This window comes from Eurosta solidaginis, chromosome X (genome assembly GCF_040869045.1).
Source record: "Eurosta solidaginis isolate ZX-2024a chromosome X, ASM4086904v1, whole genome shotgun sequence".
NCBI classification, from domain to species: Eukaryota; Metazoa; Arthropoda; class Insecta; order Diptera; family Tephritidae; genus Eurosta; species Eurosta solidaginis.
Window position 1 is genome coordinate 172,351,336 of NC_090324.1, and position 25,727 is coordinate 172,377,062.

Sequence of the window (25,727 nt, forward strand, 5' to 3'; positions counted from 1 at the left end):
TTCTTCGAAACCTAAAATTTTTGTGCCTAAGTTTTTTGTTTACCTATATGTGTAATTAATCAACATGAAATAATATTTTAATGTATTCACCATGTATATATAACTAGTGGGAGTTTATCTACATCCTATGCTTTTTTTGTAACATTGAATTTAATGCTTAGTTTTTTGATTTTCATGAAATAATAGTTTTTTTATAATATAATTTTAATTTTTTTATAATATAATTTTAACTTTTTATTCACGTATCTATCAACATTTAACAATATAAAATGTATACACATTTGTTACAGTATATTTTAGTAAAATAGAAAAATGGTTGAAAAACTGGTATGTAACTAATTTTTTGCATTGATATACTTTTTTGAATTAACTGAATAAAGAAAATTTAAAAAATTTGTCAAAACTCATAAAAAAGAACTCTTATTATTAAAACTTGGTATTTCTTTTACAGCGTAGGTAACACTGAAGAAGCAATTAAATTAGAGTGATTGGATTCCATTTCGTTCCGCTTTATTATCGTTTGAGAAAAAGTTGAGAATCCAAAAATTCTCAATTTGAAAATAAAGAAAAATTCCATATTAAAAATGAGCCTTTTAGCTTGAGAATGCTATCAACGGTTATTTTAAATGCATTTGGAAACTAATGTTTGAAATGTGAGAAATGGACTGATTCTCAAATGTATCTCAAACTGAGAATTGACAAAAATGTTTATTGGGAGGTTTATAGGTATGTATGGATGTCATATGTATGTATTTTCATATCATATCAGCTTGACATAGGTATGTACATACATATTTATGCAACATAAATGGTTACTTGTTAATGCAACATAAATGGTTAAGAATGCATACATCTATTGAAAAATAATCTTTCGTTAAAAATATTAAACATTTCCTTAAAATTCTTCAAAAAAGTTTCATTTTTTGGTATTTTTGCATGTATCACTATCACTACATAGTATAAAACAAAGTCGCTTTTTCTGTCCCTATGTCCATTTGAATGCTTAAACCTTTAAAAATACGCAACGGGTTTTGATGGGCTGTTTTTAGTAGATAAAGAGTGATTGAAGAGGAATTAACGGATGAACATATTTGGCTGAAAATTGGTGGAGGGGTAGCTTAGAACCAGGAGACAGACGTAGGCTAATTTTATCCCGTTCTGGATAGGGTCTTGAGATCAAAACGTGGACCTGGGTAATCCTGGGATATGTATTGAATGTAAGCTGTTTATGAGTACTTTGGTACGGGGTATTTTTCGTACCCGCGTGTAACTAGGGTCTCGAGATATAAGCGAAAACGTGGACGCGGGTACCCCTAGAATGTGTTTATAGAATATGGATAACGAATGAAAGCTGTTGATGATTGCTTTAGTACAGGGTAGTTTTCATACCGCTGGGTGAATAGAGTCTCAAGATATGGGCAAACCCTGGACCCGGAAACCCCTAGAATGTGTGTGTAATATGGATATCAAATGAAAGTTATTGCCGAGAGCTTTAAAGTAATTTTCATTGTGATATTCGATTTAGTTGCATTAACCTGGCAAAACTGACAAATATGCATGCGAAGCCGAAATAAAGACATGAATTAATAATACCCACATAACTATTTACATACGTTCTATTAGATTTGCCTGGTAATAAGGGATGAAGAAGAATGGGAAAAACTTTAGAGAAGAGAAAAGACGGAAGGAGACTGAGAAAGAGATATAGTGAGACAAAAATAGAGATAGATGAAGCGAAAAGACGGAGGGAGGAGTGAATAAAAGGATTAAGAAGAAGTGAGGAGGGGGAGGGGGAGGAGGCAGAGTTAGACGGAAAAAGTTTATTAAAATGTAGTGGAGATAGACCAAATTTAGGACAGAACAACGTCTGACGGGTCTGCTAGTATATATATATAAATCAAATTCTGTGTGTGTGTGTTCGCTATGGAAACGTATTTCCCACACATCAATCATCACCAAATTTTGGTTATGGGTTCCTTCGATCAACGGGAAGGTTTTACGTTAAAAATAATTCCGACATATAAAAGGGGCGTGGCACCTCCCATACAAATTGAATCTTTGGTACTGCATACCATAGAAGGTATACATGCCAGAACATTGAAATTCAATGAGGAGTTATATGAGGCCAATCCCTAACACCACCAAGAAAATGCGGAATTTGGAGAAAGGGAGCGTGGCACCTCCCATACAAATGGAATCTTTAGTAATGCATAACTTTAAAGATATTCATACCAGAACATGGAAATTCAGTAAGGAGTTATATGAGGTCAATCCCTAACACCACCAAGAAAAGGCGGAATTGGGAAAAAGGGGGCGTGGAACCTCCCATTCAACTGGAACCTTTGGTACTGCATAACTTTGAAGGTATACATGCCAGAACATTGAAATTCAGTAAGGAGTTATTTGAGGTCAATCCTTAACACCACCAAGAAAATATGGAATTGAGAAAAAGGGGCGTGGCACCTCCCATACCAATGGAATATATTATACTGCATATATCTGGATGTCGTAATGGTAGGATAATTAAAATTGGTAAGGAGCTATGTGACGTTAAGTCCTAAAACCTTCAGTAAAATGTGGAATGTTAAGTTATTTTAACACCTAAAGTTTGACTGCATTGTTGAGTTTAGCTGTTATTCCTTTTGGACGTTTAGTAATCTGCCGCTGTTAAAAAAATTGTTTAGCTTCAGTCTATCTACATCTTCTATAAAAATCAAATTCTGTGTGTGTGTTCCCTATGAAAACGTGTTTGCTATACTTCGATCATCACCAAATTTTGGCTCGAGGTTCCTTCGATCAAGACGAAAGTTTTTCATATTTCAGACCTAAGAATTTTAAATTTAAATGTTTTTGTTTTTTGGCTATGCGAAAAAACTATCTTAGCTCCAAAAAATGATCATGTTAACAAAATCAATGATCGCTTTCAAAATCGATTTCCTGGTGAAGTGACGAAATATAAATCGATCGACACAGTTACAGATGAAGATATAATTGTGAATGATCCAAATGAATTTCTATACGGCTTAGAACCAAAAGGAATGCCTGAAAATTGGCTCACCAGTCATGCTTCTTCGGAATGTAATCAAAGCAACAATCATCAGCGGTAAAAGCAATACAATAATATAAAATAAGATACAATAACATACAAGAATAAAATGTTTTAACAGAAAATTTCACCAAATATCCGTACAAAATTCAATTCAATTTACAGAACGATAAATTAAATTATCAACAAACAAAACAGAAAAAATAATCCATTCGATCTCAGGCGTTACAACGTGCGCCTGGTAAAGCTATTATAGTATATATCTCACAAAACCGATTGTTCAGATAAAAACTTTGCGCTATATCTGCCCCATTTTAACAGCTAAAAGCTTAAAATTTTACCAATTGCTTACGTATATAGCGTATATTTTTGTCTGAAAAAATCATAGAGATCGGTGGTATATATATTATATACCCCATATAAACTGTAATTTTTGCCCCTTTTTTACGGCTAGAAGCTTCAAATTTCAACAAATTTCATCAAATAGTTACGTTTACGTCATATATTTTTGAAATACGTGATTTGTAGTCATAGTTTTTACATGCAGACCACAAAAAACCTGAAACTTTGCATCCTCACACAAAGTACCTACCTATTTTTATACCTTTAATGAAAATGAAATGGTATATTAATTTAGTCACGAATCCCAAAATTATAAGTCCTTAAAGGAAAATAGATAGACCCACCATTAAGTACACCGAAATAATCAGGATGTAGGGCTTTGTTGATTTAGCCATGTCCGTCTGCCTGTTTGTATGCAAATTAGTCCCTCAATTTTTGAGATATCTTGATAAAATTTGGAGACCGGGTGTATATAGGTGTCCGATTAGACACTTGTCGGAACCGGCCGGATCGGACCTCTATAGCATATATCCTCCCTACAACCGATTTTTCAGAAAAAGAGGATTTTTGTCATATCTTCCTCAATGTATCAGATTGAAGCTTCAAACTTCACCATATACTTTCGTATATTGCACATATTGTTGTCTGAAAAAATTTATGAGATCGGTCTTATATATAGTATATATCCCCACAACCGATTGTTCAGATACGAAACTTTTCATAATTAATGCTTTATATTCAGAGCTCGAATGCTTACGTATATAGCATATATTGTTGTCTGAAAAAATCATAAAGATCAGTGGTATATATAGTATATATATGATGGTATATATAGTATATATATAGAGTATATATATATAGTATATATATTTTTTTTGCAATTTCAGCCCCATTTTAACAGATAGAAGCTTCAAATTTAACCAAATGCTTACGTATATAGCATATATTGTTGTCTTGTGAGGACCCAAATCCACCGGCTTTGGAGCCCACACATTCGAACAAATATTTATCAAAACTTATTGAAACATGTATAAATCCTACTTGAATTACAATGAATTTATACATATAGCATGTGAAACATACAAAACTGAATTATATAAATTAAATTTACACATTCAAAATAATCATTTTTGAATCACCCTAATATACATATAAACAGTCATGACAACATCTAATTTCTCCGTTTAAATAATTGTCTCTGCCCGCATACGTTAAATATTTTGGTTGAACATTATAATTTCCACAGATAACCCATAACCGGCTGGAATTTTAAATAATGCTGGGAATACAGCAATGCAATAAGCAACACACATAAGCACCCACTGCAAGAACACCAAAACGTACAAACATGCGTACACCAAGCCATTGCGACCAAGCACAGCAGGCATTGAAGCGAACCGTCAGGGCGGACATCGCACAAAGAGGAAACGAAAAAATGCAATGTACTAGGAAGACGTCACGTTAGCATACCAACAACACAGCGTGGGTACTAGACACAAGTTACCTACGAAGGGCAACCAACCGTCGACAACAACAAGACCCAATAAGCAGGCAGCAGAGGGAAATAAAAAGTAAATATGCTAGCTAACTGGAGATGCGTACCAATGAACTCACATGTTAGGGGGGGGCAATACAAGAGGAATTTTAACATACGCAATTTAGAGATAAATACTTATAATGCGATATATGGGTAGAATAATACAGTTAAATGTAAGGTACCTTAAGTAAATACATACAATGAGTAAAATTTATTGTTGCAGGATAACTGTCCACCTGCGCGTGGACAAGTATAAAAGGGCGACAAATTTCGCGAATTTAGACAGTACCCAGCTAGGTATAGTAGCCTGCTAACGCCTTGTTTAGCGGTGAGTGGGACTCTTGAGATTTTTCCATCTCACGAGTTCTTTATTTTAGCAACTTTGGGGGTTTTTCCAACCCCATCGTTAGAGGGATTGTGGTGGTTTTTCCACCTCCGCAACCTTCAGGAAGAGCAGGGTATTCTTAAGCTATATGCTCGGTGCGGGCTTTACCAACTCCACCGACTGGGAGGAAGTGGTGGTTCTTCACCTCCTCTTTCTTTACGAAGTAGTCTGAATTTTTTGTTTAAGCGTAGTCCCGGTGGGGGTTTTCCCAAACCCATCGGCGTAGAACCGACGGTAATTTCCCACCTCCGTCGCCATAGCTGTAAGGGTAGTTTGGATATTTTGGAATAAAGAGTTTATAACGTTTTTTTTAACAACAAACAGGATCTTTCTCTTTAAAAGGAGACGATAGGGATTCTTCTCTATTCCCACAGGGATCCTGGACGGACTGAGCATACACCGGCGCAAGGAAAAGTCCGTCTCAAATGGCGCCCGAGCAGGGACTTGGATATATAGACTCATGGTAAACAAGTAACAACACGAAGATAACCACACAGAGGATTTCGAGACACAAACCACAGAGGATTGCGAGATACAAAACATCCATAGGAAAGGCCCGGAGAGAAAGCAAAATAATTAGCGGGCATGGTGAAAGTAACTTGGGTGTATTACCTCAATCGTGAGGAACTTCTCAAATACGCATCCGAGTTTGGGCTGGAAGACAGCGGAACGGTGGAAGAGCTACGCAAGCGCCTCGCAGGCTTCATCCAGACGAAAGGTACCGACACAAGATTCCAGGAACGATTCACAGAATTAGCCCTACAGCACGTCCGACCAGTAATCACGGTAAGACCACCAACTCCGACAGAAAACGCCGAGCAAACATCGCCAGGCGGCAACACACAGGAAAATGTCACCGAAACAACCAGGCACGAAGAGGGGTCACGAACACCGCCATAGGCGATGTACCAACCAGCATCGCACACAAATATAATGGACCGAGTACGTAAGTGGGGTCTGAAATATGACTGTGGTAAGGACCCGCTATGTTTTATTGGACGGGTGGAGGAGCTGGCCGACAGTTACGAAGTTGGTCGCGATTCCATCCCACAAGCGTTACCTGAGTTGCTGAAGGACAAGGCCTTGGTGTGGTACCGGAACAACAACAGGCAGTGGCAAGAGTGGGAAGCCTTCAAGAAGGACTTTCTAAAATTTTTCCTGAGCTCGAGGTATTTCGAGAAGCTAGATGACGAGATCCGTCAGCGTACGCAGCGCGCAGGTGAGCAGTTTAAAGATTACGTTTTATCGTTACAGGCACTCATGCGTCACGCTGACTACAACGGCGAGCAGAAGCTGAACCGGATTTACAGAAATTGTCGACGAGAGTACCAGCTTTACATCAAACGGAGCGAGTTCACCAGCTTAGAGGAACTGGTAAGCATGGCCGAGGACTACGAGAACATCATACCTGAGAAAGAACCGCTGAGACCGGCGGCGAAACCTTTTGTGCCGCGATGGCCAACCGAGCATTATCAATATATACACGAAGATGAGAAGCAAGGAGATCGGAGGCGCAACGACAAGCGAGCACGCCAGAGCATGCGACGACACCACACCAAGGGCCCATCGATCCACGGAACGCATGCAGGCGATGCGGGGAAAGCGGACACTACGCACATGGGTGTCGAAATGAACGAAGGGACTTCTGCTGGCAGTGTGGCCGAGTAGGTATACTAACGCGTGACTGCTGTCGTGGACAGCAGGGAAACGGGCAGAGACCCCATTGGTATCGAGGGGTGGCGTCTCAACAAACCCAACCTCGTACTCAGTAAGTACATTTAGGCAGACCCAAGGGCGAATCTTGGCTGCAGTAACCCTGGATGGAGAAGAAGTCATGGCGTCAGTAGATAAGGGGGCGACACGAAGTTTCATCAGCGAGAAGACAGCGGCGAAAATAGGCGCACGGAAGCTCAAGAAGATACAGACACGAGTGGTGATGGGCGATGGCAGCGCAGCATGGATAGCGGAGGCAATGGACGCAGAGGTAAAACTGGGGGATCAAGTGCATCAGAGTGAGTTGTAAGTTCTGCCTGGGTTAGTCGACAGCGTGGTGATCGGGACAGATTATCTGGCAAAGGCTAAATTTGAGCTGAGGTGTGGCAACGAAACAATGAGGTTACGAGCAGAAGAGAGAGCGGAGGAAATGGTGACGTGTACAACCATGATGGAGGACGAAGGTAGCGCAAGTATCGAGAAAGACGTGAGGAGTGACGTTGCGGTGAGTACGTTTCTAAAGCGTGAATTACAGATTTTCGAAGAGATGACAGGAGTATCCAACATTGCCAGACATAAGATAGTGATGCGAGATGACCGTCCAATCAAACAGCGGTATTTCCCTAAGATCCCAAAGATGCAGGAGATCATAAACAAAGAGGTAGACGAGCTGATAGAGAAGGGTTGCATCGCACCATCTCACAGCCCACACAGTGCACCAATAGTTCTTGCCCGGAAGAATAACGGCAAATGGAGACTCTGCGTTGACTATCGGCAGCTCAACGCTCGCTCAGTGCCAGATGCGTACCCACTCCCAAGAATACAGCGAATCTGAAGATCAACCCAGAGAAATGTGAGTTTTTTAAGAAAAGTTTGAAATATCTAGGCCACGTTGTAGCGAGGAAGGAATACACACGGATCCCGACAAAGTTGCGGCTATGAAGGAGCTGACGCCACCACACAACATACGAGAGTTAAGGCGATTTCTGGGGATAGTTTCTTGGTACCGGAGGTTCGTACCCGACTTTTCGCAAGTCGCGCACACACTGACGTCAATGTTGAAGAAGGGAAGTAGGTGGAAATGGTCCGAAGAACAACAGGTGGCATTCGAAGCGTTGAAGAATGCACTAATACAAGCACCGGCACTAGATTGCCCAGATTTTACGAAAAGATTTCGATTGCAGACGGACGCGAGCGACTATGGTCTCGGAGCAGTTCTCACACAGGGGTTGGATGACGAAGAGCGAGTAATAGCTATGCTAGCCGCCGGCTGAATAAAGCCGAGATGAACTACTCACCAACTGAGAAGGAATGTTTAGCAATCGTGTGGGCAATAAGGAAAATGAGACCGTATTTAAAAGGGTAAAATTTCACGGTTATCACCGATCACCTGGCTTTGAAATGGTTGAACGCGATCGAAAGTCCATCAGGCCGAATCGCTAGATGGTCGCTCGAGTTACAGCAGTATTCGTTCGACGTGCAGTATAGGAAGGGCAAGATGAACGTGGTCGCAAATGCAATGTCGAGGCAGCCACTGGAGGAACAGCTGGGTAGCCTTACGACACATGAAGAAAGTTTGAGTTGCAAGTGGTACACGTCAAAGATGGCTGAAGTAACGAGGACACCAGAGAAGTTTTCCGAATACGTCATAGAGGAAGGAAGACTATACCGACGAATTGGAAGTCAAATGGATGGTGAGGATGCGGTACCGTGGAAGTTATGCGTGAAGAAATCGGAGAGGCAAAGAGTGCTTAACGAGATTCACGACACACCAAGCGCAGGGCACATGGGGATACGGAAATCCATCGCGCGTGCGCTGATGCGTTATTACTGGCCTGGGATGTTCAGGGACGTACGGAAGTACGTGCAACAATGCCACGCATGCCAAGTCTACAAACCAAGCCAGCAAAAAGCTGCAGGTAAGATGCTCACGCAGATTTCAGATGAACCTTTTGCTACCGTTTGTGCAGATTTCGTTGGACCACTCCCTCGTTCGAAGCATGGTAATACGATGGCATTAGTTTTCGTGGATAAATTCTCGAAATGGGTAAGGATCATAGCAATACGGAAGGAGACGACGGAGAATGTGATCAGAGGTATGAGGGAGAGGATTTTGGCCCGATTTGGCGCGCCAAAAATTCTAATCACAGACAATGGAGCACAGTTCACAAGCAGGAATTCCAAGAAGTTTTTACAAGAAGCTGGCATAAACCACCAGCTAACGGTACCATACACACCGCAAGAGAACCCGACGGAGAGAGCGAATCGTAACATCAAAAGGATGATAGCACAATTCACTGGGAAGGAGCATAAGACATGGGATGAGTTGTTGCCAGAGATGACACTAGCACTGAATACGAGCGTATGCGAGTCAACAGGCTACAGTCCGGCATTCGTGGTACAGGGTAGGGAACCGAGGATCCCCAACGCCCTCTACGATGAGCAAACATTTGGCACAGGCGAGGAGGAGGTGGCTCTCAGTGAAAAGATGGCGAAAATGCGAGAGGTATATCAGATGGCAGGTCGTAGACAACAGCAAGCATCAGCGGAGCAGGCAAGGCATTATAATTTACGTAGGAGACAATGGCAACCGGCGGTGGGCGACTTGGTACTAGTAAAAGAGCATCAGCTGTCCAAGGCAGTGGACAATTTCGCAGCAAAGTTAGCACCAAGATACAGTGGGCCTCATCGTGTAACGAACTTCGTATCGCCCGCAATCTTCGAGCTAGACAAGGTGCATAACGGCAAAAGGAGAACGGCATACATAAGCGAGCTAAAAGCATACCATCAAGCGACAGTCGAAGAAGAAGCAAGTCCAGAAACAGAAAGAAGAATACGTTCACCCCGCGAACGTGGTAAGTAAAAGCGCCTCGCCAAGCCCCGAATGGGGGCTTCACCGAAGTTCCCATCGGGGAACAAACGAGACGACCGACGACGATTGCAACAACACACCTCGAACCAACATTCCAGCGAGATATCCACCGAGGAACACACAGAGCAACTGACCGTAGTAAGAGCAACGCCACGCGCGTCAACATCGCAAACAGTCCAGGTCACGGAAGAAGATCAGACGGATTACAGCACGGTAGCGACGTGTGGTTCACTAGCACTCGCCAATTCAGGTGCAAATGATTTCGGAATCGAACGCGCAGACATAATCAACAACCAACAGGTGGTAGATGAAGACCGGAGTGGGTGGCACACAGCACGAGCGCAAGCCCCAACCTTAGACAACGGGATCCTGACGGCGATGAACTACGCCAACCACATAGCCAGCCAATGCTATAACCTGGTGACCGAATTCTGCATAACATTTCATTTAAAACAAGACCCAGATCGCAAGATATTACCCTATAAATAACGTAAGCATTGACCGCTACGAGAAATTGAATTTTACAATGGTGACAGTAAGTCGCATTACGGCAGGTGAGGAGAGAAAGTGAGGACCCAAATCCACCAGCTTTGAGGCCCACACACGCAAAACCACATTTTTCAAATTTTACAATATTCAAATTCAAATTTACCTACATATATTTTTTTTTGAAAATACCCCAATATACATATACGTATAACTTTGAATTTACATTCGTATATTGGTACATCATCATTCCGCGGCAGCAGGACCACACAGGCAGCGAAAACCAAAGCACATAAAGAGATCCAGAGCCCGACATACAGTACTGAGTACGGATATGAACCCGAGGAGCGTGCCGTGGTCCGGGACCCTACCCCAATTCCCATTTCCTTAGACAGCGAGGAAGAAGGCGACGAACCACCACCGAAGCAACAGGGCGAGTTCTCCATACGCCAAACCGACGAAGAGGTACAAGGCCATGGGTTTGTCGAATACCAGCGGCACATCACCCTCCGCATGCGGGTATACGACGCCAACGCAAGCACGGAACCCCCGACCAAGTGGAGGATTTTGGAGGCGGTAATGGGACCACCAACGAACGACAACGACGACGACGAAATATTTAGCCGTTTGACCAACGAGATCAACGGCAGCGTCAACGACAGCGACGTACTAAGCCTCAACGCGAGTGACGGCATGTCGACGACAAAAGGCGATACCAGCGTAAAGCCCGCCGACGACGGCAACACAGGCGAAGGTGTGGATGTGCTCACAGAAATCGAGAGGTGGCTCGAAAAGACATCAGCGGAAGCGACCGAGACATGGGCCAACCGAACAGGAGTCGAACCCCTCCCCGAGGAATTAGCGAGAGACATCAGGGAGCACATAAAGGTAGTACGGACGAAGCGGCGGAAGAGGACGTTCCATCAAACATAGACGATCACACGTACCGAGTGAGAATCACTAGGACCGGCCTGGTAACGGTAACCCTGCTTACGGCAAGTGAGGGGAGATTGTGAGGACCCAAATCCACCGGCTTTGGAGCCCACACATTCGAACCTACAAATATTTATCAAAAATTATTAAACATGTATAAATCCTACTGGAATTACAATGAATTTATACATATAGCATGTAAAACATACAAAACTGAATTATATAAATTAAATTTACACATACAAAACAATCATTTTTGAATCACCCTAATATACATATAAACAGTCATGACAATATCTAATTTCTTCGTTTAAATAATTGTCTCTGCCCGCATACGGTAAATATTTTGGTTGAACATTATAATTTCCACAGATAACCCATAACCGGCTGGAATTTTAAATAATGCTGGGAATACAGAAATGCAATAAGCAACACACATAAGCTCCCATTGCGAGAACACCAAAACGTACAAACATGCGTATACCAAGCCATTGCGACCAAGCACAGCAGGCATTGAAGCGAACCGTCAGGGCGGACATCGCACAAAGAGGAAACGAAAAAATGCAATGTACTAGGAAGACGTCACGTTAGCATACCAACAACAGAGCGTGGGTACTAGACACAAGTTACCTACGAAGGGCAACCAACTCGTCGACAACAACAAGACCCAATAAGCAGGCAGCAGAGGGAAATCAAAAGTAACTATGCTAGCTAACTGGAGATGCGTACCAATGAACTCACATGTTAGGGGGGGCAATACAAGAGGAATTTTAACATACGCAATTTAGAGATAAATACTTATAATGCGATATATGGGTAGAATAATACAGTTAAATGTAAGGTACCTTAAGTAAATACATACAATGAGTAAAATTTATTTTTGCAGGATAACTGTCCACCTGCGCATGGACAAGTATAAAAGGGCGACAAATTTCGCGAATTTAGACAGTAGCCAGCTAGGTATAGTAGCCTGCTAACGCCTTGTTTAGCGGTGAATGTGACTCCATGGATTTTTCCATCTCACGAGTTCTTTATTTTAGCAACTTTGGGGGTTTCTCCAATCCCATCGTTAGAGGGAGTGTGGTGGTTTTTCCACCTCCGCAACCTTCAGGAAGAGCAGGGTATTCTTAAGCTATATACTCGGTGGGGGTTTTACCAACTCCACCGGCTGGGAGGAAGTGGTGGTTCTCCACCTCCGCTTTCTTTACGAAGTAGTCTGAGATTATTAGTGTAAGCGTAGTCCCAGTGGGGGTTTTCCCAACCCCATCGGCGTAGAACCGACGGTGGTTTCCCACCTCCGTCGCCATAGCTTTAAGGGTAGTTCGGATATTTTGGAATAAGGAGTTTATAACGTTTTTTTTAACAACAAACGGGATCTTTCTCTTTAAAAGGAGACGATAGGGATTCTTCTCTGTTCCCACAGGGATCCTGGACGGACTGAGCATACCCCGACGCAAGGAAAAGTCCGTCACAGTCTGAAAAAATCATTGAGACCGGTGGTATATATAGTATATATCTCATACAACCGGTTTTTCAGATAAGAAACTTTTCGCAATTTCTACCCCATTTTAACAGCTATAAGCTTCAAATTTCAACAATTGGTTACGTATATAGTATATATTGTTGTGTGAAAAAATCATAGAGATCCGTTGTATATATAGTATATATATATACTATATATATATTTTTTTTTTTTGCAATTTCAGCACCACTTTAACAGCTAAAATAAAAAAATAAATGTAAGGCGCGATAACCTCCGAAGAGATCTAAGGCCGAGCTTCTCTTCCAATTTGCGTCGTGCTCCTCTTGATTTTCCCTACAAATTGGCCGGACGGGACCTACATGTGTTATACTCCGAACGGCATCTGCAAGGCAGATGAGTTTTCACTGAGAGCTTTTCATGGCAGAAATACACCCGGAGAGCCTCCCAAACACTGCCGAGGAGCGACCCCGCTTAGAAAAATTTTCTTCTAATTGAAAAACCTTATTTCTAAAATTTTAATGTTGCTTTGCCCGGGGTGCGAACCCAGGGCATATGGTGTGATAGGCGGAGCACGCTACCATCACACCACAGCTAGTAGCTTCAAATTTCACCAAATACTTACGTGTATAGCGTATATTGTTGTCTGAAAAAATCATAGAGATCGGTGATATATATAGTATATATCTCATACAACCTATTGTTCAGATAAGAAACTTTGCGCAATTTCTGCCCCATTTTAACAGCTAGAAGCTTAAAATTTCACCAATTGCTTACGTATATAGCGTATATTGTTGTCTGAAAAAATCATAGACATCGGTCGTATATATATTATATACCCCATATAAACTGTAATTTTTGCCCCTTTTTTACGGCTAGAAGCTTCAAATTTCAACAAGTTTCATCAAATAGTTACGTTTACGTCATATATTGTTGAAATAGAAGATCCGTAGTAGCTTTTTCATGCAGACCACAAAAAACCTGAAACTTTGCATCCTCACACAAATTACCTACCTATTTTTTATTTTATATTTATCTTAAAAATCGTTTAGGTATGTACATCAGTTCACTATATATTTCTTATATTATAAATCCGATTATTTTGAGATTACGAACGTGATAAGATTATTGTTCAGCCCCATTCATGAAAGTTATGAAGTCTTCGGAACAGCCGAAGACAGTCCCGCCCTTACTTGTTTTTAATTAGCAATTTTCTCTATTTTTGACATTTATTTGGATTCTTTTATTTTTGATTCTTTGTAGTCCTTTTGTGGATAGTTACTATATTCAAAGTACACCGATCTTTATAGGTGTGCTCTGCCTATAGTTCTATTTCCGCACATGCTTTTTTTGTTCCATTTCGGTTGAACCGCCACCGACTCGAAATTATGGAATTTTGAACTTTCTTTCCTTTTTTTTTTTTTGTTGACACAAATCACGCTTATATATATTTTCCAGGACGGAAACTTACCCTTATCCTTCCGGAACATAGCATTAGGGATTTGCTTATAAGCACCCACATAAAATTGTGCAATTTTTTTTGCATATTTATTTTTTTGTTACGATTTTTTTTTTACCCACGTTTTTTCTTGATATTGCCATCACGACTATACATTGATTACTATCAATACGCTCATTAGCCAAGATCGTAAGCGATCGATCTTGATCAGTGTTTGAGCGTGGTCATATGTACGTACGTATGTTTGAGTTTTTTTTGTTTCAGCTACTCAACTGCAGCGGCGCCGTTGGATAAGAAGAGTAACTTGGTGAGTGGTTTGAGAGAAACATCAGAATTTATCAAAATTCACCTGTCTAATTGTATGCACATATGTTAGCAAAGATTCCTGTTCTTGCAAAAATAGAACAGGAATTGGCAAATAAGAAAAATAACAACAGATTGCAACGAACATATGTACATACATAAAAAAGTCACAAACATACATTTGTAGTTACATACATACCTTTTGTTTTCATATACACATAAATTCTTTTACTTTGATGACCTACTTTTGCTTTGTGCAAAATTGACTTATATTTAATTGAACGGTTGCGGTAGGTCAGCGATTAGGGTTCTTGATTTTTTTTTGTTCGCCCTCTTATTTTATTTTGTTTGAATTTGTATCTTTAGAATTTATAATTAGCACCTAGTAATAATTGAGGCATTAAGGTGGCCCTAAAAGTTTTAATTTTTATACTCAGTTGAGAAGAGCTCACAGAGTATATTAACTTTGATTGGATAACGGTTGGTTGTATAGGTATAAAGGAATCGAGATAGATATAGACTTCCATATATCAAAATCATCAGTATCGAAAAAAAAATCGATTGAGACATGTCCGTCCGTCCATCCGTTAACACGATAACTTGAGTAAATTTTGAGGTATCTTGATGAAATTTGGTATGTAGGTTCCTGGGTACTCATCTCAATCAATATTTAAAATGAACGATATCGGACTATAACCACGCCCACTTTTTCGATATCGAAAATTTCGAAAAATCGAAAAAGTGCGATAATTCATTACCAAATACGGATAAAGCGATGAAACTTGGTAGGTGAGTTGTACTTATGCTGCAGAATAGAAAACTAGTAAAATTTTGGACAGTGGGCGTGGCACCGCCCACTTTTAAAAGAAGGTAACTGTTTTCTGTGAAAAAGGGCGAAATCGGTTGAAGCCACGCCCAGTTTTTATTCACAGTCGACCATCTGTCCTTCCGCTCGGCCGTTAACACGATAACTTGAGCAAAAATCGATATATCTTTACTAAACTCAGTTCACGTACTTATCTGAACTCACTTTATATTGTTGTGAAAAATGGCCGAAATCCGACTATGACCACGCCCACTTTTTCGATATAGAAAATTACTAAAAATGAAAAAAAAAATGCCATAATAATATACCAAATACGAAAGAAGGGATGAAACATGGTAATTGGATTGGTCTATTGACGCAAAATATAACTTTAGAAAAAACTTTGTAAAATGGGTGTGACACCTACCGGGGCGAAATCAAAAGCCCTTGGAATCTTGGAAGGATAACTGTTCGTGGTATTACACATAAAAATAAATTAGCGGTACCCGACAGATGATGTTCTGGGTCACCCTGGTCCACATTTTGGTCGATATCTCGAAAACGCCTTTACGTATACAACTACAACCACTCCGTTTTAAAACCCTCATTAATACCTTTAATTTGATACCCAAACAAATCGTACAAACACATTACAGAATCACCCCTGGTCCACCTTTATGGCGATATCTCGAATAGGCGTCCACCTATAGAACTAACGCCCACTCCCTTTTAAAATAATTATTAACTCCTTTCATTTGATACCCATATCGTACAAACAAATTCTAGAGTCAGCCCGGGTCCACCTTTATGGCGATATCTCGAAAAGGCGTCCACCCATAGAACTAAGGCCCACTCCGTTTTAAAATACCCATCAACACCTTTCGTTTGATAGCCATATTGTACAAACGCATTCTATAGTCACCCCTGGTCCACGTTTATGGCGATATCTCGAAAAGGCGTCCACTTATAGATTTAAGGCCCACTCCCTTTTAAAATACTCATTAACACCTTTCATTTGATATGCATATCGTACAAAAAAATTCTAGAGTCACCCCTGGTCCACCTTTATGGCGATATCTCGAAAAGGCGTCCACCTATAGAACTAAGGCCCACTCCTTTTCAAAATACTCATTAACACTTTTCATTTGATATCCATATTGTACAAACGCATTCTAGAGTCACCCCTGATCCACGTTTACGTTGATATCCCGAAAAGGCGTCCACGAATAGAACTAAGGCCCATTCCCTTTTAAAATACTTATTAACACCTTTCGTTTGATACCCGTATTGTACAAAAGCATTCTAGAGTCACCCCTGGTCCACCTTTATGGCAATATCTCGAAAAGGCGTCCACATATAGAACTAAGGCCCACGCCCTTTTAAAATACTCATTAACACCTTTCATTTGATACCCATATTGTAAAAACGCATTCTAGAGTCACCCCTGGTCCACCTTTATGCCGATATCTCGTAAAGGCGTCCACCTATAGAACTTAGGCCCACTCCCTTTTAAAATACTCATTAACGCCTTTCATTTGATACCCATATCGTACAAACAAACTCTAGAGTAAGCCCTAGTCCACCATGTAGGCGATATCCCTATGGCCCACTCCCTCTTAAAATACTCTTTAATACCTTCCATTTGATACACATGTCATACAAACACATTCCAGGGTTACCCCAGGTTCATTTTACTACGAGGTGATTTTCCCTTATTTTGTCTCCATAGCTCTCAACTGAGTATGTAATGTTCGGTTACACCCGAACTTAGCTTTCCTTACTTGTTTTTATTTGAGTTCTGACACTTTGTCTATTAGTCATAGGTATTTTGTATTGCATTGAATTTGAAATGTTTCTACTTCCTGCATTCTCATGAGTTTGTAATGTTAATTAGTAATAAAGTTTATCATTATATTTGAGCAATTTTTTTATTTTTACTTTGAGTAAATAGAAACTTTAGAAGTTGATACTAGTTAAGCCTTTTGAGTAAATAGAAACTTTAGAAGTTGATACTAGTTAAGCCTTTTGAAATCCCTGGCAAATTATTTTGTAGTTAACTTTTGCGTTTAAAGTTTTGTTGAAATTATTGAACTAGTAGTAGGGTGTTAGTTGGTAATTTGTAAACCAAAAATTTTGTAAACAAATTATAAGAATTATATTTGGATGAAATTTGAATAAATTCATTATGCAGTGCGCGGTAGGGTTAGGTGAAGGTGAGTGGTAGGGAAATATGACCGAGTGACAAACGGACAGACTGGTGTCAGGCTTGGGAGCACTGTAAGTAGATAGGAGTCAGCACAGTGCCGCGGTGCGGTGCAAGTCGAACTGCAGAGGGAGGGTAGACTCCACCTGAGAGGACAGGCCTTCACCTTTTCCTCCCCTTATGCTTTCCACCTTCTAAATTTTTCCCGCTTTTTCTTTCCTTTTTTATCATCATGCAGGTATGAACCCCTTTTTGTTCACGTGGCTGCGGGTGAGGTCGGTGGAGCAATACCCCGTCCAAGACGACGAACTAGCTTGGGCCCGCAAGCATACCTGCTTGCCGTCGCTCCTCACCACCCAAAAAGTCAGCCACGTACCAATCTCATAATAAATATGAGTAGTTTAGGGGTTTGGATTGATTACACTTTATTAAGAATTACATAATATTTGAAAAATGTATGTGCATGTAACTCTTTTAAATTAGTGTGCAGCCTTTCCTCACTACTTTATTTTTACTGACGCCGTTTGTTCATTATCACTCGGTACAATATGCAACGAACAACATTAATCATTTCATTACAATTGACTACCCATCACCAATCAAGATTTCCAGTTTGCAATTGATCTGATGGGCAAAGTTCCAACTTAGTGGGACGCGGCATAGTTTGTAAAATAAAGTTCCAACTCAGTGGTACGCGGCATAGTTTGTAAAATAAAGTTTGGGCTATGAAGTCAACGCTTGAAGCGTCAACACTTTTTATCTACTTTTTCAATTGGACACATACCAGCAAATTTTCACCAAATACATCGTGGCGTATGCCGACGACGTGGCGATCTTGTTCTCTGGTCGTTTCCTCTCCGTAATGAGCGAAATAATGGAAAGGGCCTTGACTAAACTCAGCAGGTGGGCACAGGGATGTGGCCTTAGGTTAAATCCCGACAAGACTGACCTGCTTCTCTTCACGAGGAAGTACAAGCCACCTGCCGTCAGACTACCATTCTTAAACGGCCAGCAACTAACGCTGTCATCGAGTACCAAGTATCTGGGACTAACAATTTACTGCAAGTTGATCTGGAAAGTATGCATCGAAGAGCGGGTACGAAAGGCCTGCATCGCCTTCTATGCCTGCAAATCAATGTTTGGTGAGAAATGGGGGCTCAAGCCAAACATGGTACTTTGGATGTAAGAGGCGGTAGTGCGACCGGTGCTTACCTATTGTTCCATAGTCTGGTGGGAAGCTCTTAGTAAGAGCTACAATTTCGCCAGCCTGCAAAAAGTCCAGCGCGCTGCGTGTGTTGGTGCCATAGGGGCCGGACACACCTGCCCCACAGCTGCTTTAGACCCCATTTTCGGGATCGACTTGCATATACTTTGTACAGACTCAGGGAGGGTACTCAGCAAGGGCACAGTAGTATCCTAAAGAAACTTCCGGATGGTACATGTAGTACCAAACAGATTACTACCCTCGCAAACTGAAGTTTGAGTACGGCTATAATACCGCCATTCCAAGCAGGAACGAGTGGAAGAGAAACCCGGGCATAAGGGTCGACGACATCCAAATCTACACTGATAGCTCCAAGATGGAATCGAAAGTGGGGGCCGGAGTCTACTCTGATTCCCCAGATTTGTTTGCATCATTCAGACTCCCATCGCACTGCAGCTTGTTTCAAGCAGAAATCCTCGCGATTTGGCAAATCTGCAAATCACTGGAGGGCTTGAACCTAGCTGGTAAAATTTGCATCCTGTCGGATAGCGAAGCAGCGATAAAAGCACTTTCCTCGCCACACATTAACTCAAAATTAGTGTGGACTTGTAAGCGACTCATATCCCAGTTAACCACCAATCTAGAATTATGCGTTATCTGGATCCCGGGTCATAGGGGGATAGAGGGTAACAAGAAGGCCGACGATCTGGCACGCAGGGGCTCATCGGAGATGAGCGAGCAAACAACCAGTGTCGAAGTAGGCATACCCTTAGCAGTAGCCAAGGGGAATATCCAAAGCTTTTACTTGAAGAAAGCAGAAACAAAGTGTAATAACATCACCACCTGTGCAATATCAAAATCCATTTGGCCAAACTATGATGGAAAGAGGACGAGAAGTTTTCTGAACAAATCTAGGGCCAACAAACGTAAACTGATAGCAGTCTGCACCGGTCATTGCGCAGTAAGGACGCATGCGGAAAAGGTGGGCATTCCGTGTAACGACTACTGCAGAAGCTGCAAAGATCCAAATGCCAGGGAGACAGCAGAATACTTTATGTGTAAATTCCCGGCTCTAGCTAGAGCCCGACTAAGGTTCCTTGGAACCCCCTTTCTAAAAGACCTCAGAGGTTTGTCTGTGACAGCAGTCCCGAATATTCTTAATTTTATCAACAACTCTGGCTGGTTGTAGTACATTGACCGTAACATTCCGTATGTTTAAGACGAGTTACGTGGTATCAAATCGGCTTTAAGTAGCTACTTGGGCGACCAGGGTCGCAGCCATTTCACCTACCTACCTATGGTACCTAAGGTAAAATCACCCCACGCTGCCACTAGAGTCCATCAATCTTCACAAGATCTTTGTGCTCTTTGTGGACAAGCACATATAACCCTTTATACTATCAGCCTAAGAAAATTGACGTCATTCTTGGCGCTGACATAATTGCGCAAATCTTACTACCGGAAATGAGGATCGGTGCGTTCAATCAGCGCTTGTGCAAAAATTCTGCTACAGCGAAGAAGTGCCTGCTGAAAACACAATGTCAGAGCAGGACAAATGGTGCGAAGAGTTTTTTTTTGCAAAACCCATGTGAGACAAGCTAATGGAAAGTACCTTTTTCGACTTACGTTAAAATCAATCTACGAACCTAATCAAACTTTAGGCCGAACCAGACAAATCGCACTCAATCGTTTTTTACAACTGGAGTGTAAATTTCAGCGCGACGATATATTTCGTTCTCAATACACGGAGGGGAAAGACGACTATTTTCACTGTAACCAAATTATTCCAGCGACTTCCAGCGAAGAACAACATTATTCGCTGACTGAAACAAATAAGCCTACATTTAGCTCCTGCGTCTTACCGCATCACGCAGTTCTCAAGATGGATAACTCCACCACTAAAATTCGAATCGTTTATGATGCTTCGTCAAAAACGTCAAATGACAGTTCGTTAAATGATTTGTTGTGTACTGGTCCACTATTGCAAAATGACCTACCTGCACTTATACTTAACTGGCGTTTACACAAATTTATTTTATAGCTGACATCCAAAAGATGTACCGATGCATTGACATACATCCAGATGATGTGCATTAACAACGAATTTTTTGGCGAGCTAAGGGTGGACAAGTGCATGAATACTGCCTCACCACGGTTACCTTCGGCACGGCCTCAGCTCCATAAACTGCAATAAGGGTTCTTCACCAATTCGCACGCGATGAGAAAGAGCGTTTCCCTCTCGCCGAGGATATTTTGCGGAATGATGTTTACGTAGACGATGTACTTAGTGGCAGCGACACCGTCACTAAAGCAATACAAATGCGCAACCAACTTATTTCACCTCTCCGATCTGCGGGTATGGAACTACAGAATTGGTCAAGCAATACGCCTGATCTATTGCAATCCATCACAATGGAACATCACTCATTTAGTTCAAGTTGTCAACTCAACGAAGACCAAACCGTTAAAACTCTTGGATTGCATTGGCAGCCCAATAACGACTTGCTTACTTTTTCCTTAAATTTTCCAATTTTACAATTAGCGGCTAAGCGATCGGTGTTAGGTACTATAGCCCGAATATTCGACCCACTCGGACTCATAAATCCAATAAATATTACTGCAAAGATAATTTTAAAGGAAATCTGGACATTAAAATTGACGCGCCACGACGGAAAACAGTTGGGTCTAGACTGGGACGAAGAGCTACCGTCTTCAGTTGCAATCGCTTGGCGCAGTTTCAAACATTCTTTCTTGGAATTACATTCCTTCTGCGATGGCTCATCCGTTGCTTATGCAGCGGCCGTATATTTACGAATACAATATCTGCACGGTTGGATTCATACACATCTGATTACGTCCAAATCCAAAGTCACACCCAGTAATCCAATTACAATTCCACGAGTCGAGCTATGTGCAGCGGTATTGGCCACAAAAACATTTACAACAGCGCTGTGGTGAAATCCCAACATATTATTGGACTGACGCAACTATCATTTTATACTGGAACACGGGTGAATAGATGGAAAATATACGTGGCGAATTGCGAAATTCATCAAGTAGCTGCCTAGTCAATGGCGTCATGTAAAAACTCAAGACAATCCGGCCGACTGCGCCACAAGGGGTTTAACCCCAACCCAGTTGCAACAATATAAAGTTTGGTGGCAGGGGTCTGCTTGGTTGTGGAAAGATAAATCGACTTGGCCTGTTTCCTTCATGAACCGCGAAGAAATCGACTGCAAAATGACAGAAGAAAAACCGGCTAAGATATTAACGTAAAATGCCGTCACACACACGTCGTTCATACTTCGATATTCATCTTACAATCAACTTATACGTGTAACAGCTTGGCTTCTTAGATTTTTTTCATAATCTCCGCAAACCTAATTGTTGGCGACTAAAATTACGGACCTCTCACAGCTAACGAACTGCAACAAAGTCTCTATCAAATTGTTTACTTAGTACAGTGGGAAGCCTTTGGAGCCGAAATGCGATGCATCAAATCGAATACCAATTTGTCTACCAATAGTCCACTAATAAGTTTAACACCATTCGTAGACGCCAATAAAGTTCTTCGCGTTCGCGGTCACTTAAACCATGCCAATCTGCCATACGATCAAAGGCATCCTATGATTTTACCAAATAATCATCATTTCACGAAACTACTCATTAACTTCGCTCATCAAATCACTTTACATGGTGGCACGCAATTATCGCATACATTCGACGGTAATTGTGCAGTTTATGGTACCCACCGAAATTCGGGCCTTTTTTTCGAGTGAGGTATCAAAAGACGCGTATTCACGTCTAGATTAAGCATCCGAAAGCCGAAGTGAACTTTTTTACCCGTTTAAAAGTTATCCGCGAAAAACAGGTTTGTGTGATACATATTGTTCCCGCACGTTTACAATCCTTTAAGCGTACACATCACTTTACTTTTTATATTAAGTATATTAACATAATCTAACTTGCACGAATTAACGAAAAAATTATGCTAAATTTCACTAATTTACTTATAAAATATCAAAACAAATATTGCAACAAATTTCTGTCGAAATGAAAACACATGAAAGTGAACAGTTTTGCCAGCTCAGCAACGCTGGTGATTACTTTTGTTGTTCTCTGTTAGGATTAATACAAGGCGGTGGCAACTCAACATAAATTTTAACAAACATACAATTACATTGTTTTTGTAATTTACTGAATATGTTGCAATTTAATATATTAAAATGGAAGAGAATACGTCTTCAATTTATCGAAATAAAAAGATGCTGGCAAATATTTGGAATTTTCATTTTGGAACAAGTGCAGAATACATACATTTGTCAAAAAAAAAAAAATAAAAAATCGGACTTTAAAAAGATTTGTATGCTGATTCCAACGATATATTTTTTTGGTGCAAATGAAAGGTTTGGGGGTAATTCCATGTCAAAGGGCGAAATTATTAATTTTTCAAATCAAAATATCTCCAAAAATAGTAGATGGATTTCAAAAATTAAAGAACCGAAAAATAACTTATAAAAATACCTTTCATCTGGTGTATATACGTCTTTTACTTTTCTAGTCTTTATTTACCAAAAATTTTTTTGGTGGCCAGGCACAGTAATTCTGCGTAGAACACCTTTCTGCATAGGCGGCTTTCGGCCGCGCTTATAAAAAATAACCCTGGGCTGCGCCATGCCAAGTCCGGGTGTGTGGTATAACCGTGGCTACCGCTACGATGATGTCCTTCTGCGTAGTACACCCTTCTGCGTAGGCGGCCTTCGGACGCACTTTAAAAAAATAACCCTTAGCCGATCCAACACCGGCTACGCCATGCACAGGAATTATGCGTAGGTGTCACACCTATTTTACAATGTTTTTTCTAAAGTTATATTTTGCGTCAAAAAACCAATGCTGTTTAGGCCACCAGCAAAAATATTCGCTACCACACTAATGCACATTTTTTGGCAATATTATTATTTACCGGTAACGGCCCACCCCTGCCGAGCGCTAACTTCAAAGGGGAAAAACTCGACGAAAGTTAGCTATCGGCAGGTGGTGCGGACCTTTTTCGTTTTTGAATCTTTCTTTCTATTTTGGAACGTTCAAGAGCCAGCAGCTAGCCCCAGGTGAGTTTCCTAACTTTTTTTCGAGTGTACATCTTAAAGTTTAAACTGTGTTTTAAATTGTGAACTGCCAAGTGAATTTATTTCGTATAATTAAACTGCTTGCCATTGTCACTTAAATTTTAATTTTCTATTTGCAATTAATCACTTGCATACATTTGAATGTGTCAAGTGCATTTGGTAGTTCGATTAATTTCTTTCTAATTGCACTACGGCATATTCACTCGGAATTGCTATCTATATTGTGAAATTAATTAGCTTTCCTGACGACCAGGAAGTTTGTGAGTGTTTCACTTTGATAGGCAATTATTGTAAAATATTTATCGTTTTTAAATAAATTGTAACGAATCGGTACTAATTCTTCTCTTTTTATTTCTTTTATTTGCGTGCGATCGCGCCCCACGACCCGGGTGCCACCTTCCCCCCGCAACATTTGGTCCTTTCGTGCCGAGAAAATTTAAGTCGGAGAAAACAGCCCTTTTTTATAAAATTTTGGCCAATTTTTCATCTTTAGATAATTAAACAAAAGTTAAGGAGACTATTATTTACATACATAAAACCAGCGAAAACACAAAACAAGCGAGCACACATACATCCACAAATCATCACATCATACAGCTAAAACGAATAAAAGCATCATTCGATATCACATACATTGGCATCACATCATACAGTCCACTAATATTATCGTCAAACCGAAATCACATCACGTCAGCGCACAACATCAAACAGTCCACTCATCTACATCACATACAATCAAATAGCTTCATCACATCATCACATTACTCAGTCCATCACATCAACACCTCGCTGCATATCGATCAACTAAAAAAACAAGGTACGTGGTTGCTTGGTTGCACAAAAACATTTTTTTTTAGTTGCGTGATTTTACGCACGCTAAATTTCGTGTTTTAAACAACCAATCGCCTTTTGACGATCGGGTAATTCCCCCCACCAGTGGTAAGGGTTACTCGACACCGCTCAAGGCAGACAGTCAGTGAATTTTTTTTTGTTTTTTATACTCAGTTGAGCAGAGCTCACAGAGTATATTAAGTTTGATTGGATAACGGTTGGTTGTACATATATAAAGGAATCGAGATAGATATAGACTTCCATATATCAAAATAATCAGGATCGAAAAAAAATTTGATTGAGCCATGTCCGTCCGTCCGTCCGTCCGCCCGTTAACACGATAACTTGAGTAAATTTTGAGGTATCTTGATGAAATTTGGTATGTAGGTTCCTGAGCACTCATCTCAGATCGCTATTTAAAATGAACGATATCGGACTATAACCACGCCCACTTTTTCGATATCGAAAATTTCGAAAAACCGAAAAAGTGCGATAATTCATTACAAAAGACAGCTAAAGCGACGAAACTTGGTAGATGAGTTGAAATAATGACGCAGAATAGAAAATTAGTAAAATTTTGGACAATGGGCGTGGCACCGCCCACTTTTAAAAGAAGGTAATTTAGAAGTTCTGCAAGCTGTAATTTGGCAGTCGTTGAAGATATCATGATAAAATTTGGCAGGAACGTTACTCCTATTACTATATGTACGCTTAATAAAAATTAGCAAAATCGGAGAAGGACCACGCCCACTTTTAAAAAAAATTTTTTTTGAAAGTCAAATTTTAGCAAAAAATTTAATATCTTTACAGTATATAAGTAAATTATGTCAAAATTCAATTCCAGTAATGATATGGTGCAATAAAATACAAAAATAAAAGAAATTTTCAAAATGGGCGTGGCTCCGCCCTTTTTCATTTAATTGGTCTAGGATACTTTTAACGCCATAAGTCGAACAAAAATTAACCAATCCTTTTGAAATTTGGTAGGGGCATAGATTTTAT

At 40.6% G+C, this 25,727-nt stretch overlaps 1 protein-coding gene across 1 annotated transcript in view; it reads left to right on the top strand.

Moving 5' to 3' along the window:
* LOC137235480 (glutamate receptor ionotropic, kainate 2-like) overlaps window positions 1-25,727 on the top strand; it is a 364,653-nt gene that overhangs the window by 226,047 nt on the left and 112,879 nt on the right. The gene's annotated exons all lie outside the window — the stretch shown is intronic.